The sequence below is a fragment of the Crocuta crocuta genome, unplaced genomic scaffold, assembly GCF_008692635.1.
Source record: "Crocuta crocuta isolate KB4526 unplaced genomic scaffold, BGI_CrCroc_1.0 scaffold561, whole genome shotgun sequence".
In the NCBI taxonomy this organism is placed as follows: domain Eukaryota; kingdom Metazoa; phylum Chordata; class Mammalia; order Carnivora; family Hyaenidae; genus Crocuta; species Crocuta crocuta.
The window spans coordinates 1,383,217-1,400,289 of NW_027530529.1; the positions used below are offsets into that span (position 1 = coordinate 1,383,217).

Below are 17,073 nucleotides of genomic sequence, written 5' to 3' on the forward strand. Positions count from 1 at the left end.
CTCAAGTGAAATGCACTCCTTATCTGTGGTTATGACTGGCCATTACATAGGACGATTAATGGGGTTGCTTTTGGCTATCATGGAAAGCTTAGGATGTGTTCTCTATGTGGGTCCCTAAAAGCAGATATCCTCTCTGCAAAGCTGACAGGTCACCTCCCTCAACCAATTAGCTAATTGTCTGAAATCACTCCTTGCAGATCAAGAAAAACTGTCTTGTGAATGAACTCTGTTCATGCAGAAAGCAAGAGCCTTTTGTTTCCTTCTGAAGACCCTATTCAACTCAAAGGCCTCTTCCATCTACAAAATTCTAAATTCTACAAATGTGAACAATCAGCTCCAATGAATGAATCCTTCCGGCTTTATAGCGAATGAGTGCTTTTTTGACTACAGGATTTTGGGGTTTTTTTTGTTTTTTGCTTTTTTGGTTTTTTTTGGGGGGGGGTTTGTTTTTGAAGAAAATTGTTTTTTAAATGTAGCTTCCTGACTGCATCAGGTGTGAAATGGTAAATAAAAGAACATGCAGTTGTGTTGGCCATCTTTAACTGTTCTCTTTAAAGCTTGCCAAACTGATGTCATTCTGGATGCTTTCTATTCTGCTGACCAAGCTAGGCCTTCCTAGAAAAATCTATAGACTGTCCAGTTCTAATCAAGATGTTGCATCAAATTCTAAAAGCTCAGGGTTATCCAGGAGATTGGTAGCTAGCTCTCACTGAATAAAGAGAAGCGGGTGGCCCCTTTGCTGTGGTTAATACCAGTTCCTTCATCTCTGACCTGCTGGAATAAGGGGCTGAGAAGCAATCACTTTGCATTGAGTGGTAAGACAGCCTTATTTATATCATTTGCATACCATCTTTCAAAGACGTTTATTTTCCTGCTTCCAAATACAATGCTATTTTGTTCAGACATCTACCCTTTCCTGTGCCATTCCCCCTACAACTTAAAACTCCTTCAAAAGCTAAAATCCTACAAAGCAAAGACACACAACAGAAAGCCCCTATCTCTTACATCTGAGAATACTGGAAAAGTTTTACTGGATACAAGGGCTCAATAAAGGATGGACAGAATTTTAATAAAGAGAGATGGGGGAAGGAGTAGAAGCTCCCTTGGAAATGGAGATAATAAAGAGTACAGTACTTTCCATGTGACAGATACTACGCTAAGTACTTTCACATAAGTCATCCATACCTTATAACAGATGACACTAGGAAAGGCAGGTGGTATTATTATTATTATCTCAATGTCTTTAACCAGTTAAAAAAATTTGCCCAAGACAAAAAGGGGGAGGGGTATGTGCTTGGTTGGCTCAGTTGGTAGAGCATGTGACTCTTGATCTCAGAGTTGTGATTTCAACTCCCATGTTTGGCCTGGAGCCTACTTAAACAAAAATTGCCCAAGGTTATGGGTATCAAACACAGATGCAGGTCTAAATCATCTTTCCGCACCAAACTGATGAACAGTGACATGGAGGCAGGGAAGAACAAGGCTCATTTAGAGTGGGGAGTGAGCCCATATGGTGGGCAAGCATGTAGTAGCTTCTGAGCATCTGCTCTTTGAGAGTCACCATTTAAAGAAAAGGGCCCCACTAGTGCTATTAGGTGTAACCACAGTGAAATTACTCATTATTTTGACAAGGTGAATCAGAAAAAGTGAAGTCTTTTAAGAAACCATCAGTAGTTCTGATATGGATGACTAGTTCAGGATCAAGATAGCTACTTCTTTCATCATTTCCATTTGGCAATATATTTGAATTGAACTTAAATGCTACCTGAGCCTTGATCCCAGTGTGTACCAGTGATCTAGTTTAGCATGGCTGAAGGCAATGATTATTCAAGGAAGACTACATGGGCACCTCCTGTCACACCTACATTTTGTATGGTCTACAGAGTCCCCAATTATGTCTTGGGGTCTTTGTCCACTTACCAACATTATCCCCTTTCCTATTCCTCTATTCACAGGTTCTAAAATAAGGGATGAAACACAGCAGTTATTTACTTATTTGCTGAAGAAATACTACATAAAAGGCATTCAATAGATGTTTGGTGAGTAAATAAATGAACTAGATATTTCTGTTAGAAGAAGTGGATGAGAGATGTCAAATTGTAGACTGAAAGTTAGAGTACTAAGGTACAATGTAAAGTAAGATGGTAAATACAACTTGGAGCTGCTAGATGGGCTGGGGGTGCCCTGAATACCAGGCATTGGACTTGACTTCATTTGACAGACAACAAGAAAGAGAATCCTGAATGCTGCTGAAGATGAAAAAATCGTGTGCATGGTGGTAGGGAGGGAGGAGGGTAATACTCAAAATAGTTCTAGATGGTCAGACAACAGCCTGAAGGTACCAAACAAGAAATGAAAAGTGAAGCCCTAGAAAGGAGAGGGCCAGAAAGATGGACAGAAAACAGAACAGGGCCAGAAAGATGGAAAGAAAGCAGAATCCTTGTCTTTGTTTCACAAAATTTCATACCTTTTCATGATGATACCAAAGGTCTAATTTTTTCACTACTCTCTCTCTCTCTCTATTGCCACTTTCTAATTTGTCTCAGTTATTTTTCTCTTTGAGAATTTTCTTCCTTTGACCACACCTTAAAATTTCTGAAGCCAGTTATTATTTGATTAGATAAATGTAATGTGTCATAGCCTCAGAACTGTTTTAAACTCTCATAATTTCCGACTTGAGTGGGAGAGAAAGGCCAGTGTAAATATATTGTGTTCTTGCCCCTATGGACAAGATGGACTTTGCCTACTCAATTCTGGTCAGAGCCAAAACAGAGTAAAATGATTTCTCTGTCTTTCCTATCGAAGTACAGCAGAAATAAATATAGGGAGTATCTCATTCTGTGGCACATGAAAATAAGGATACTCCAAGAAAGAAACATTTCTACCCATAATTTTTCCTTGCATTCTGTCAAGAGTGAACACTATCAAGTGACCTGCCCCCCAGAAAAACCCCACGCCATGCCTTTGCTTGAGCTCATTCTCACACCTTATGTACCCCACAGGTACTCCCCAGCTACGTTGAAATTATACTCCTCCTTCAAGGACTACCTTCAGTCACCTCCTCTAGGTTGTTTCCTTTGATTTTTAAGTGGAATGTAAAACTTTCTCAACTAAACCCCTTTAACACCTTGTCTGTACCTCTTCTTACAAATCACAAAAAGACCTGTGTTATGCTTTCTTATGAATGTCTTATATCCTACTCTATTCCCTCCTTAAGAAATTAGTTTTGAAGTAAGGGAATNCAACACTTGCTGAAATGAATTAATGAACATATTACTTTAATGAATATTCATATACATTACTTTAGGGTATGATTATCTCTATTTTACAAATAAGAAAATGAAGACTCCAAAAAGTTACATGATTCAGAAAACAGGTTATGCTTTCCACAAAAGTTGAGATAAAAGGCTCAAATAAGAGGATTCATATTGAATCTGGGTACCTTTTGGATAACAGCTATTATCTCTTATTGAATTATCAACTGAGAACATAAGTTGCTACTTTTGGGGGAAATAAATGTGTTAATATGTATATCGAGATCCATAAAAAAAATCATATAATCCAGACTAGTATGTCTACTTGCAGAAATCCATCTTAATATCCAGAGATGCAGACAGACTTATGTATGAAGATGTCCATGATACTGTTGGTCAAAATAATGAAAGCATCAGTAAAATCTTCTGTTTCACAGTTGAAATACTGAAAATATGTTTACTTCTCCTCCCTCCCAGATTCCAAAGACATGACAAAGTAGCACAAGGCTGAATAAATGAATACCTATGCTTAGGGTGGGAGAGAAAAATAAAGGAAGAAAAAGAACAGAATATTTTTTTAAAAAATGCATTTCATTATTATTCTTTTAAGCAATCTTTACATCCGATGGGAGGCTCAAATTCACGACTCTGAGATTAAGAGTCACGTGTACTACTGACTGAGCCAGCCAGGTGCTGCTAGACCAGAAACTTTTAACACTTTTCAAAAGATGGAAAGTAAGGGAATTACACTGGTAGATGTACTACAATGTAGGTGTAGCTACAGCCTGCCCAAGTGAAGGAAGCCAGGTAAAGGAACATGGGGAAAAGATGCATGTAGTAGCTAATGCTGCTTCTTTATAAGGCCTAGAAAGGTATCATGTTGGCAGTCAGAGCAGTACTGTCCAAAACAAATGTAATACGAGCCACATATGTAATTCTGAAATTTCTTTTTACACTTAAAAAAAAAAAAGAAACAGATAAAATTAACTTTAATAGTATATCCAAAGTATTATCATTTCCACATATAATCAATGTAAAAATGAGATATTTTCTTATCTTGTCTTTTTGTTCTTTGAAATTTGATTTGTATTTTAAATTTACAGTATTATCTTAATTCAATTGAGACAGATTTCAAATTCACTTACAGCTAGTAGCTCTTGTAACTGATATCACAGAATCAAAGAATAAGGAGAGCAAGGTCAGGAAAAAGAAAAGAAATCAGTGATTAATTGAAAACTTTCTAAAGAATCAACTGAGTAGAAACAGTTTAGATATGCAAGAACACAGAGAAAGTCTAACTTCTCTACATTCTTTCTGAAAAATTACCAAGGACGCTTTATGGCAAAGTTAAAAAGGATTCTAAGAAAGAGATGACATAAGGTGCAAGAAAGGAGAGTTAACCCAGGACTTTAATGAAATGATAGTAGGCTTTGACATTAGAACAAAAACTCTGTGGACTTAGAGAAGAATGTGGTAAGATGAAAGTTATTTCCCTAAAACAAACAGTATGATTAGGAAGTCAAGCGATGTCAGTAATATGGTAAAAGCAGATGCTTCTTTCTTCAGTCAGGAAAAAAAGGCAATCCAAAACTCCCAAGAAAACAAACAAGAAAGGCAAGGTATAAATATGAAGCAAAGAAAATGTGGCAAGTGATAGAATGTAGAAAGAGAATCTATTTGATCTTGATGTTTGGATTAATCTCCTTTAAGTATCACGGGTTTAGTACCATAGAACTTTATTTTTCTTCTGGGTCAACTTATGCAATTCTTCTCTGCTGTAAATATTTACATAATTGTAATACTAAAAAGGATATTTATTAGTTTTTAATTCTTAGAATCATCCCCAGGTGAAACTTAAGACTTCTTTATTTTAGAGATCTGAATATAAATGTTATTTAGTTATACAATATATATTATACATAGGAAGAGATTATTATTCCTATATATGTATAGGAATTATCTCATCTTACTTGTTGGAAAGCCAAAATATTCTATATACAGTTAGGGAGAGGAAAAATAGAATCTTAGGTGTAAGTGGTAAGCTGCGCAAGATGTCTGAGGAACTTAATGATTCAATGATGCCCTTTTCTTTATCCAGGATCACTAAGGCTCTGGTATTCTGGTGCTTGCTACAAAGTGTTTTAATGACTGAGTCACAGTGTAGCCTTAAATTATCTTCAAAATGTATAATAAGCATTTTTAAACTTATAACATTAAGTGAGATAAACTGTATCCAAAATTACAGACAGTATGAAGCCTGGGAAAATGAAATAAAATTAGAGCTACACTTATGTATTAGGAGAGATTTAGGTTAGAGTTAAGTAATCACCAGACTTCTGAGAGGCTTGAGAATCCAGCTGAGGAAACACAAGTGGTATAAGGAATAGTCAAGTATAAGTGCCAGACACTGATACTATATCTGATCTATCTCTATAATCAATCTCCCTTCTCCAACACACACAGTTTGTACTTATTAAATATTCACAGATTTAGATTCTCAAGGCTATTTGAATGCTTTAGTATGGCCAAGAAACCATTAGCTTCGCAGTGTAGCCAAAGGAGTCTTCTTGGAAGAGCTAAGCCTTCAAATTATATCTCAAAGGATGGACAGGTTTCAAACAGTGACTGAGGGGACTGAGGACTCCTTAATGGACAAAGGACCAGCTCCCAGACTGAAATGCAAAGAAGGCTCTCATGGAAGACAGGAAAATGAGGTTACTTTTAAGGTGCGGTAACCAGAAGTTACTTACAGACATTGGCTTCTCCTCATCACTGACACAGAGATTTATAGTTTGGGAGGCTATATTTAAGAAGACGGAACTCCCAAATGTCTCTACTGAGTTCCCTTCTTCCTCCCATTAATCTATACTTGATCCTGTCTGTATTAGCCAAATAGACTATCTTTCCCCTTCCATTCTTCTCCCAGCTTATGCTTCTGCCCAGAAGATAAGCTTCTCACTAGCAAATACTCACATCACAGATGTAGAGTTTGCTTCTAGAGACCCAGGACAATCTACTTGGCAACCCTGAGGGAAAAAACAGGCAAGACGACTTTAATGCTTCACCTTCCATGGCTGGACTTCAAAATAAGACTGCCCAGCTCAAAGACAACAGTATATTTGTTAAGGCATCTTAAATTAGGGCTCTGTACTCAAAAAGCATTCTTTATAAGTCTCAAACACCCCTTCTTCAGACTATTTATAAGTATCCCATAAAAAGAGTTTTTATTCTTTGGAAAGAGATTTAATAGAAGAGGAGAACAGGATGAGATAACATAAGCATACACATGTGCCAGACATCATATAGACATTCTATAACAAATCCATAGAGCCCTTGTTATGCCCATTTTATAGAAAAGGAAAAAGAAGTTTAACTTCATAGAGAGTGAGTAATTTTCTGGCTATGTGAATGGTGGAGCTGGAATTCAAATCTACAAACTTCTTACTCCAAAACTCACTGCTCTTCCCCCTACACCATACAGCCTCAAAGAAAGGAAGGAGGAGTGAATTTACCAAAGCTATATTGTTGGAAAGCACGAACAGAGAGGTACAGCTGTTATCTTCACAAACCCTCCCATATATATTTTTTAAAGAAACAAAATGGTCTTACTAAGTAAGACACACACCCTTCTAAGATGACAAAAATGAAGAGCCTTAAATAGGCCTTTCTTTCAAAGGGGAAGGGGTGAACTAAATATCAGAGTAGGTGACTTTGCTTCTCACATGAGTCTGTCACAGCTCAGAAGATATTTTAGGGAAAAGATATTTACCTAGTGTGACCGCAGAATCTAAGAGAATTTAGAAGGGGTGGTGAAGAAGAGAGAGGGAGAGAAGGGAGACTGACTCATTATTTGTTTTCCAAATATAAAAACTCAAGCAAAACACAGTGAGAGTCAGCTATCCTGCTGGGTGCTCTTCAGGATTAACTGTGTGTGTGGCCAGGCACTTAACTTCATATTTCTGATGGACTGCTGTAAAATGGAAGAAGAACTCAGAATAAGGCTTCTTGTCAAGAGAACACCAAGAGAGTTGTATTTACAACTTCTGAAATACAGACCTAAGCAAATGGCCCGACATGGAGCCCTGGGTCCTAGGTCCAGTATCCTTGCCATAGTTAATGTCATAAGGTTGTGCTTGGAGATATGACAACGGCATATCAGTGTCCTGACAATGGCAGTGCCATCCCATATTTTTATAGCCTTTCCACGGGTTACAGTTGGGCTTTTAAAATATAGATTTCGATTCAATGTTGAAAACAAAATGCCAGTGTAATAGAGTAGAAAGAATAAGGGATTTGGCATGGGCCATCATGGGGTTGAATCTTGGTTGTAAGATTTAAACAAGATACTTAATCTTTCCGAGGCTTATTTTTCTCATCATTAAGATGAGGGATAATTACCTGAGAACACTTATTTATTGGGAACTAAATTGAGCTCCTGATACATAAAACACTCAAAAGATAATTTCCATATTAACTTTTACCTCACACCATATACAAAATTTAACTTGAAATGGATCATAGATCTAAGTGTAAAAGCTAAAACTCAGAGCTCTTAAAAGAAAATATAGGAGGAAAATCTTTGTAACCTTGAGGTAGAAAAACAACAACAAAAATCATCATAAAAGAAAAATAGAATAAATAGACCACCAAAATTCAAAGCTTTTGCACCTCAAATGGCACCATTAAAGAAAATGAAAAGGCAAGCCATACTGAAAGAAAATACATGTTTTCACAGACTAAAGGAAAAAATTACAGCTATTTCTACCTAACAAAAAGCTGGTATCCGGACCATTAAAAAAAACTTAGAACTTAGCAACAAGAAGATAAATGAAACCATATAAAACATGATCAAAAGCCTTAATCAGAGACTACACAAAAGAAGCTATAAAAAAAAGCCAGTTAGCACATGAAAAGATGCTAACGATTATTAGACATCAGGAAAAAGTAAATTAAAACCAAAGTTATACACTATTACCTGTAATCCCATCGGAAGAACTGAAATTAGGGGCACCTGGGTGGCTCAGTTGGTTAAGCACCCGACTTCAGCTCAGGTCATGATCCCGCGGTTCCTGGTTTTGAGCCCCGGGTCGGGCTCTGTACTGACAGCTCAGAGCCTGGAGCCGGTTTCAGATTCTGTGTCTCCCTCTCTCTCTGCCCCTCCCCAGCTCATGCTCTGTCTCTCCCTGTCTCAAAAATAAATAAATGTTAAAAAAATTAAAAAAATAAAAGAAGAACTAAAATTAAAAAGACTGGCCATACCAAGTGTTGATGATAATGTAGAACTGAAAATCATATACACTGTTGCGGGGAATGTATAATAGTACAGCCAGTTTGGAAAACAATTTCTGGGTTTTTTTGGAAAACAATTTCTTAAAAAGGTTAACAAACAATTACCATATGACCAAGCCTATTTGACTCCTGGCTATTTATACAAGAGAAATGAAAGCATACATCCACACAAAGATGTGCAAATGAATATTTGTTGTTTGTATCAGCTTTATTTAAAATAGCCAGAAACTGAAAAAAACCCCAATGTCCATTAATGTGGTAGTATGTCCATACAGTAGAATCCTACTCAGTAATAAAAAGGATCTATGCACCAACATGGACACATCTAAAAATCATTATGCTGAAAGAAGCCAGACCAAAAATGTGTATATTGTGTAATTCTATTCACATAAAATGCAAACTCATCTGACAACAGATGAATGCTTGCCTGAGGCTGAGGAAAAAGAAAGGGACAGACTGCAAAGGGACAAAAGGAATTTTGGGGGGCTAAGGGAAATGTTCTGTATCTTGACTGTAGTAGTCATTTCATGGGCTGAACAACTGTCAACCTCACTGAATTTAAACAGATTTGTTTTGTGTACGTTATTCCTTAAAGTTGATAAGGAAAAAAAAAAATTACTTTGTCTCTCCTGCCTCTAGAATCAAGTTAAAAAGCTACTACTGTGCACTTCTTGGTCACAGGGGAAACAAAAAGCTGTACATAAAGGGATGGCATTGCAAAAGCCTTGTAATTGAGTATCAACAAGGTGTTTAATTTATTGAATATCAGTAAGGTATTTGGCAACATGTGAGGCACTTCATACACATTATCTTATTTAATTTTAACAGATTTGATGAGGCAGGCACTATTATCTCTTTTACAGATGAGGAAACAGGTTCAGAAAATTTAAGAAATTCATCAAAAGCCACCCGGATGTAAATGGTAGAGTTGGATTCAAGAATGGATCTGGAATCAAAACAGTAGGCTTGACTTCAAAGACAATGCTATTATTTCCTCCAGTGCTTAGGGCATCCTCAGAAGGCAAAGCTGTGATAGCCCAGAGACTGGAAGTGTTAGTGAAGATTTCCTTTAGCAGGGCTGGGAAATCCTCTCAAGCAGGGGAGTTTTAGCAGTCTATTTCAAAGGAGGCTGGGAAGATGGTAAATGGGGTATACAGCTCTGTTTGTGAGGCCGAGGACAATCCTCTCTCTCGGCTCCAGCATCTGCTGGTATTTTGTTAACTCTTGGCTCCTCCATATTCACCCACCCACTGGTTTCCCAGGGAAAAAAAGCCAAAATATCTTGGCTGAACAGACGAATGGGTCACAGATGACAGAGGTAAAAAAAAAAAAAAAAAAAAAAAAAAAAAAAAAGAAGTTCTGTAAATATGCGTCTTTTTTAAAAGCAAAAACAAATCGCACAGTTCCTTGTTCTTTTTCCTTATTCTCTCTGAGTTGTCCATCTTGTAAAACATTTTCTTGTCTACGTTTTCATTCATCACAGTGGAAAAAGTAAGGCAAATGGGTCATGGTGGAAGTTTAAATAAATTTACAGTCTTTCTATTTCAGACCAGCTGTAGCCCATCTCCCCTGAAGCCAGGCCAACAGACCAAGAAGGTGCCTTGAGCTGCAGAAAACGGGCCATGGGAAACTAGGATCTGGAGGGATGGCTCGGCATTGGGACCAACATTGTGGACAGAGTATAAAGAGACCTGGGTTCTGGGATTAACTATGTATACTCAACTTTCAGACTCTGTCAAGTCATGTCTCTCTCTGAGTCTCAGAAGACTGGACTAAACATGTTTTTCAACTTTCAGCAAAGGCCCTCCGTTTATAACCAAAAATAATCTTCCCCCTAAACCCTCAGATTCTCATGCACTTCCTCTTTGAGAATTGCTCTGTTGCCTTTTTATTCCCCAAAAGCCAAGCTTCACTTTCTGAAATTTATACTATAAAAACAGGCAACTTCAGCGTATTAGTATATTATAATACCAGATAAAAACTTCTAAAAAGTATATATAAACATACACTGAAATTCTGTCATAATCTTTAGTGTGTGTAACTGAGAGCCAGAGATTAGATGCCCTAATGCAAACTGCAGTATTTTTGGTTGTTCTTCATTTCCTTTCCTGATTTAGCTTGAACTGCAATTTTACTAAAGCTCCTTTGCTCCCTTCCTCACACACGGTAAGAAGTCAGAGGGACATGTGCTTTTGTGTGCTCCTTTAACTAGAGCATCCTCCCCCAAACTACACTCTGCCAAATTGTTTCTGGTAAGCAACTTTGGAAAGTAAAAATTCCCTAGATGTTCTGGACAGGGTGTGAAAGGAAGACCCACAACCCAGCAGGGGAACTGAAACATTCTCCCCTTGCGTCCACTTCTGTCCTGGGAGGATGGGGGAAGGGACGTTGCGGAAGAAGCTTTTAAAGGAAGCAGACTTGCAGGACTTTTGCTGCAAACAATTGTGTACTGTATCCAGCTGTTAAATGAGGCAACAGCTCAAAACTAGAGGAGAACAAAGGGGCCCGAGCTCTTGCTCCTAAAACAGCAAAGTACTATGTTTCTGCTTCACATGTTTACAGCTTAGTACCTGTTTCTGGCTTCCAGCTCTGGAGCTCTAAGAAGTGTAACCCTTTATTTTTACATACAAAATGTTGTGCAGAACCATAACATAAAAAAATAAATTTGAGCTCTGGGGGTTAGAGGAGCCGGGGGGAGAGCTCTGCCAGCTCAGCTGCCATCATCTCTTTCGTCAGGCAACTCTCTGGACTCCGAGAGCCACAAGAAACACTATTAGGTCTATTGATGCGTGTTGATTCATGTCTGATAGGTAAGCCTATTGATTTGTGGAGTTTATGGATAAAAACATAGATGATGATGCCGTTAATCTGATTGAATAGGCTGGGGTGGTTGTTGTCAGCTTTTCTTTTCTTTCCCCTTATGTCTTCTTCAATGATCTCGTTAATTCCCAATGCTTTGTTGATCATTTCTATATGGAAGACTCAAATTGTACACTTTAAGACATGATCTCTTTACTTAGCAGAGCAACTGAAACGTATTGATGGGAGGAGACAAGCAGGGATCCAGGCACGCGGACAATCTGGCAGCAGAATCCAAAGGTTTGGTCCCAAAATTCAGGACCAGCACTATAGTTCTCAGAGGACTAGCGAGAGAAGAAGAATCATGGGAATCCCTAAAGAATCAAAGTGCAAGGCAAGGACTTGGCCAAAAGGACCTGGATAAGAGCTCTTCTTAGAATTGGGGGTCAAAGCCAGAGCAGGGCTAGTTTTCAGGTTGACTTCATGCTAATTCCCAGAGGCCTGGGTCAGGTTCTTAAATCCCACCCCACCTCATCCCCATTACAAGCAGAACTGTTTCACAGACCTATCCTAAGGTATGAGAGGACAGAACCAAGTCAATCTTCACAGCTGAGCATATCCAGGCCCTACTTGTGTCTAGCAAGTTGAAAGAAATATCATGAGCAGAAAAGATGCAGGACAGATGTTCCTAATGTTTTCCAGGTCACTCGCAGAGATAGACACAGATCCCTATCAACTCAATAGCCAATTCTCTCTTTGTACCTTGTTACAGAACTGATATTTTGTTCAGAGAACTGATAGAGACTCCATGTTCACAGGAAAGGTATCTTCCCCCCAACACACCCCTCAGCCCAGGGGTTGAATCACAACTGGTCTAAAGCAATTATGCAAATCAATTTCCTTTTGCCAGGATTGGACTAGACAGGTGGGCATACAATCCAGTTCTGACCAAAAAAATCATTAAGTTTTCTAAAGGGGAAAGAAAGTGCCTTGTTTTCTTGGTAACATGCATAGGTCAAGGACAGAACCCTGAAGCTTCCTCCTTCTTATGTGCTAAATGAACATCAACATCCTTGTAATTTAAGACACTATTACTCAGATTTTCTGTTAAGTGTTTCTAAAACCTTCCCTGACTGATCTGCTGACCCACCTGAAAGAGAAGGCAGCAAGAGTGGTTGCTTAGCCTTAACTGGCCTGAACTGGCTGACTGCAACTGTGTTGTCTATTATGTCCTATAATGGACGGGCCATCATGGCCACAAAGGGGAAGAGCTGTGTGGTCATTGCTGCCAATAGGCACTTCGGGATCCAGGCCCAGATGGTGACCACGGGCTTTCAGAAGATTTTTCCCTGGGTGACAGGCTATACACATCACCACTGATGTCTAGGCTGTGCCTAGCGCCTCAAGTTCCAGCTAAATCTGTATGAGCTGAAGGAAGGCTGGCAGATCAAGCCTTACATTCTCATGAGCATGGTGGCCAACTTGTCATATGAGAAATGGTTTGGCTCCTTCTACACAGAGCCAGTCCTCTCTGGGTTGGATCCGAATACCTTTAAGCACTTCATTTGTTCTCTAGACCTCACTGGCTGCCCCCTGCTGACTGACAGACTTTGTGGTCAGTGGCACCTACTCCAAACAAACATATAGGATGTGTGAGTCCCTCTGGGAGCCCAACATAGATCCAGAACACCAATTGGAAACCATCTCACAAGCCATGCTGAATGCTTGGATAGGGACACAGTGTCAGGCATGGGAGTTACTGTCTACATCATTGAGAAGGACAAAATTACCAGCAGGACACTGAAGGCCCACCTGGACTAACTCTCTGTTCGCAGAGACTGCTTTTTTTTTTTTTTTTTTTAAATAAAATAGTTTTTCTTTTGGGACACCTTGGTGGTTTAGTTAGTTAAGCATCTGACTCTTGGTTTTGGCTCAGGTCAAGATCTCAGTCTGTGAGTTCAAGCCCCATATGGGGCTCTGATGACAGTGCTGAGCCTGTTTGGGATTCTCTCCCCCGCCCCCACTCTCTCTGTCTCTCCCCCACTTGTATACACACACTCTCTCTCAAAATAAATAAACTAAAAAAAAAAGATTTTCTTTCAAAAACTATGAGCCAAAAACTATGAGATTAAACCAATGGGCCCTATATCCAATAACTTTTTTTAATGTTTATTTATTTATTTTTAGAGAGTAAGAGAGAGAGAGAAGCAGAGAAAGATAGAGAAAGAATCCCAAGCAGGCTTCATGCAGTCAGGACAGAGCCTGATGCGGGGCTCAATCTCATAACCTTGAGATCATGACCTGAGCTGAAATCAAGAGTTGGACACTTAACTGACTGAGCCACCCAGGCGCCCCTCCTGTAACTTTTATTATGTGGATATATGCAATATTTTATATTCAACTATAGGAGATTTATAGGTTTCAGGTCAAGAATCCTTACCCAACCCATCAGTTCTCAAAGTGTGCTCCCTGGACCAGCATCATAAGCATGACCCAGAAATTTAGAAAAATTAGAAAAATGATCTCTCTTGCCAAACCCCAGACCTACTGAATCAGAAATCCTTGTAGTGGAGGCTAGCAATTTCTGTTTTATTAAGTTGTCCAAGTGATCTGATTCATGCTAAAGTTTGAGCACAGTTGCCTTGAGCTCACCATTAATTTCTGTGATGACAGAAATGTTTATATCTGTACTGTCCAGTATGGTAGACACTAGCTACATGTGTCTATTGAGCACTTATAATGTGGCCGGTGCAGCCAAGAAACTAGATTTATAATTTTATGTAGTTTTAGTTTATTTAAATTTAAATATCCCTGTGGCTAGTGGCCACTGTATTGGATACTGCAGCTCCAGATAATCCTAAGGGACTTTATGTTATCAAATGGCTCAAGAGTAAGTCACAAAATAGGCAGTGGTTCTCAAACCTCAGTATGCATCTCAATCACTAGAGGGATTATAAAACACCAATTATAGGCTCCTACCCTACAATGTATGGTTCAGTAGGTCTAGCTTGGGGTCTGAGAATTTGCACTTCTTTTTTTAATGCTTATTTTTGAGAAAGAGGGAGAGAGCATATGCCAGAGCAAGGAAGGGGCAGAGAGAGAGGGAGAGAAAGAATCCCAAGTAGGCTGCATGCCCAGTGCACAGCCTGACAAGGGGCTCTATCCCAGGACTGCAAAATCACAATTCAGGCTAACATCAAGAGTCAAACTCTCAACCAAATAAGACAGCCAAGTGCTTGAAAAATCTGTACTTCCAATAGGCACCTATATGATGCTGATGCTACCGATTCTGGAACTCACTCTGAGAAGTACAGAAATAAGCAAAACTTTATTTTGCCTTCTTATAACCTACCTCAAAGCTACTTTTCTACAATTCTTTTTTTAAATTTTTAAAAAAAAATGTTTATTCATTTTTGAGAGACAGAAAGACAGAGCTCAAGCGGAGGAGGGGCGGAGAGAGGGAGACACAGAATCCAAAGCAGGCTCTGAACTGTCAGCACAGAGCCCGATGTGGGGCTTGAACTCATGAACCACGAAATCATGACTTAAGGCAAAGTTGGATGCTTAACTAACTGAGCCACCAAGGTGCCCTTACTTTTCTATAAGTCTAACCAGTGTCTTCCTTTGTGTTCATCAGAATAACAAAAAGGTAAAGTTCCCTGAAAGTAGGAACTGACATCTTCCCATTCTGTATGTCTCATACTCCACACCAGCTCAGTGTCATGGTTCCAGCAGGTACACGACATCACTGAAAGAATAGTGGCCACCCCCACAACCCCACCCACGGAAAGAAGAAGACTTTTGGAAGGGTCTGTCATGTTTCCAAGACCATGATACCTCCTCATAATCATCAGGTGGCAGGTTGTATGTTTCAGAAAAAATGCACAGAAAGGTTAAGTAATTTGCCCAAGGCACTAGGTCCTATTTCTTATTCTTCTGTATTTTAAAGTATTATTTCATAAGTTGTTTACATAAGTATATTTACAGAATAGTGTGTATATATGCATATATATTTTATACATATTATGTATGTAATATATATAACTTATATATAATATTTTATACATATATGTATAGTGATGCTGAAAACTAAAATATTCAAGAGTGAAAAAGACTTCTGACACTATAATGGTATGAAAGGTAACAGGCCTAGTAATCTGGATGGGGGCTACACCTTCTCAAATAATACCGCATACAAAGCCATCTATGCCAAAGACCCAGCCTAGCCAGCAATGTAGTTTCAAGCATTAATGGGAAAGGCAAGAATCAAGGACAAACACACAGGGGACTTTTCTGAAGGTCAAAAAAGCAACAATAAATACCATGCCCAGAAAAGCTTTTAAATCTGACCTTTTCTTCTGCTGAAGCCATTCGCCTTCCAGCATCTTCAATCTAATAGACTGAAGTAGGCTGAAATGGCTCTTAGGAGAGAACTGGGCTAGTCTTTTCCTTAATGCTGCCTCTCCACCACTACTCTAGCAGCATTACTGGTAATTACATCATTATACCATAATGGAACACATGCGGTGCAAGTGAAACAGCCCAGCAGCTCCCCAGTCAGGGAGAGGAGAAAGAAGCTCCCTTCATTGTTCAATTTCTATTAACCCTTCAGGTTCTGACTTATTCTCAACGTCAAACCACCGTTAGGACAATTCACACTCTTAAAACACAGACAAAGAAAGCAGAGCTTCATTGAAGACAAGACTGAAGTTAAGTCCATTAGTGTGATGGATTTCCTCCACAAGGATAGGAATTAGGACACCTGGGTACAGGTCTGGCTTTCCTATGAACACCTTATATGACCTTGGGGAAATCATTTGCCTCTTTTAGGTTTCAGTTTCTCATCTATGAAGAACAGCAAAGCTCCCAGCAGAAGATTCCAAAACGTCCTTATAGGCAATTTGGGGCTGGACCAAAAGATCACCAGAGTACCTCAAGCTCTAACATTCTATTATATAAAAAGACTATGAATAGGGGAGATAGGAGTGGAGTAAAATTCAGAAGATCAAATCTGGTCTTCAAGCAGTTAATCCAATGAGGGTTTTTGCCTCTACTCCGACCCACAGATCTGTGTCAGATCTTCCTCATCAACATCCATAGCAACTTTTCATAAGATCAAGCTCTGAACTCATTAACAGATCACACAGAGTCTCCTCAAATAAAGTACATAGAAGTACATGGTATACTGGGACAGAATCAAAGTTCTAACTGTTACAGACTCCTATTAATCTGAGTCAACCACCTAGCCTTGGCCAGCTCAAGACACAGTGGGGAGGAGAGAGAGTTAGAATGAAAGATTTTGCTCAAGCAGTCTATGATTTTGGTATCTTTGTAGAAGTTTCAAATGCTAATGCTGGATACTGGGGCATGCAGGGGTGGGTGGAGGTTGGTGCAAACAGCATGCTAAGAATACCAAATCCTATAAGAAAGGATGAGTTTTCTTATGATATTCTAAAGGTTTTCTCACAGATAAGGAAAAAAATACCTAAAAGGCTTCAAGGGAAGAACTAAAACATATAAAACTATATATTAATTTGTCACATATCTCAGAATCTTCTTTTTCTAGTGGCCCAAAAGAAAGAATGTAAAAAATGTGTTGTGTGCAGTTGTCTTCTGGTCTTCACATAGAAGGTATAAGACTTTAGTTTCCAGGAGTAAGGTGATTAGATACCCTTAATTAACCCCCCCACCAAAGAAATTTTAAAAAGCTAAAATTTAAAAAGCTAAATAA

At 38.9% G+C, this 17,073-nt stretch overlaps 1 protein-coding gene and 1 pseudogene across 1 annotated transcript in view; one reads left to right on the forward strand and one right to left on the reverse strand.

Moving 5' to 3' along the window:
* Positions 1 to 17,073, reverse strand: part of GAB2 (GRB2 associated binding protein 2) — a 167,081-nt gene that overhangs the window by 110,603 nt on the left and 39,405 nt on the right. The window lies entirely within an intron of this gene.
* Positions 11,585 to 13,163, forward strand: LOC144234279 (proteasome subunit beta type-3 pseudogene; annotated as a pseudogene).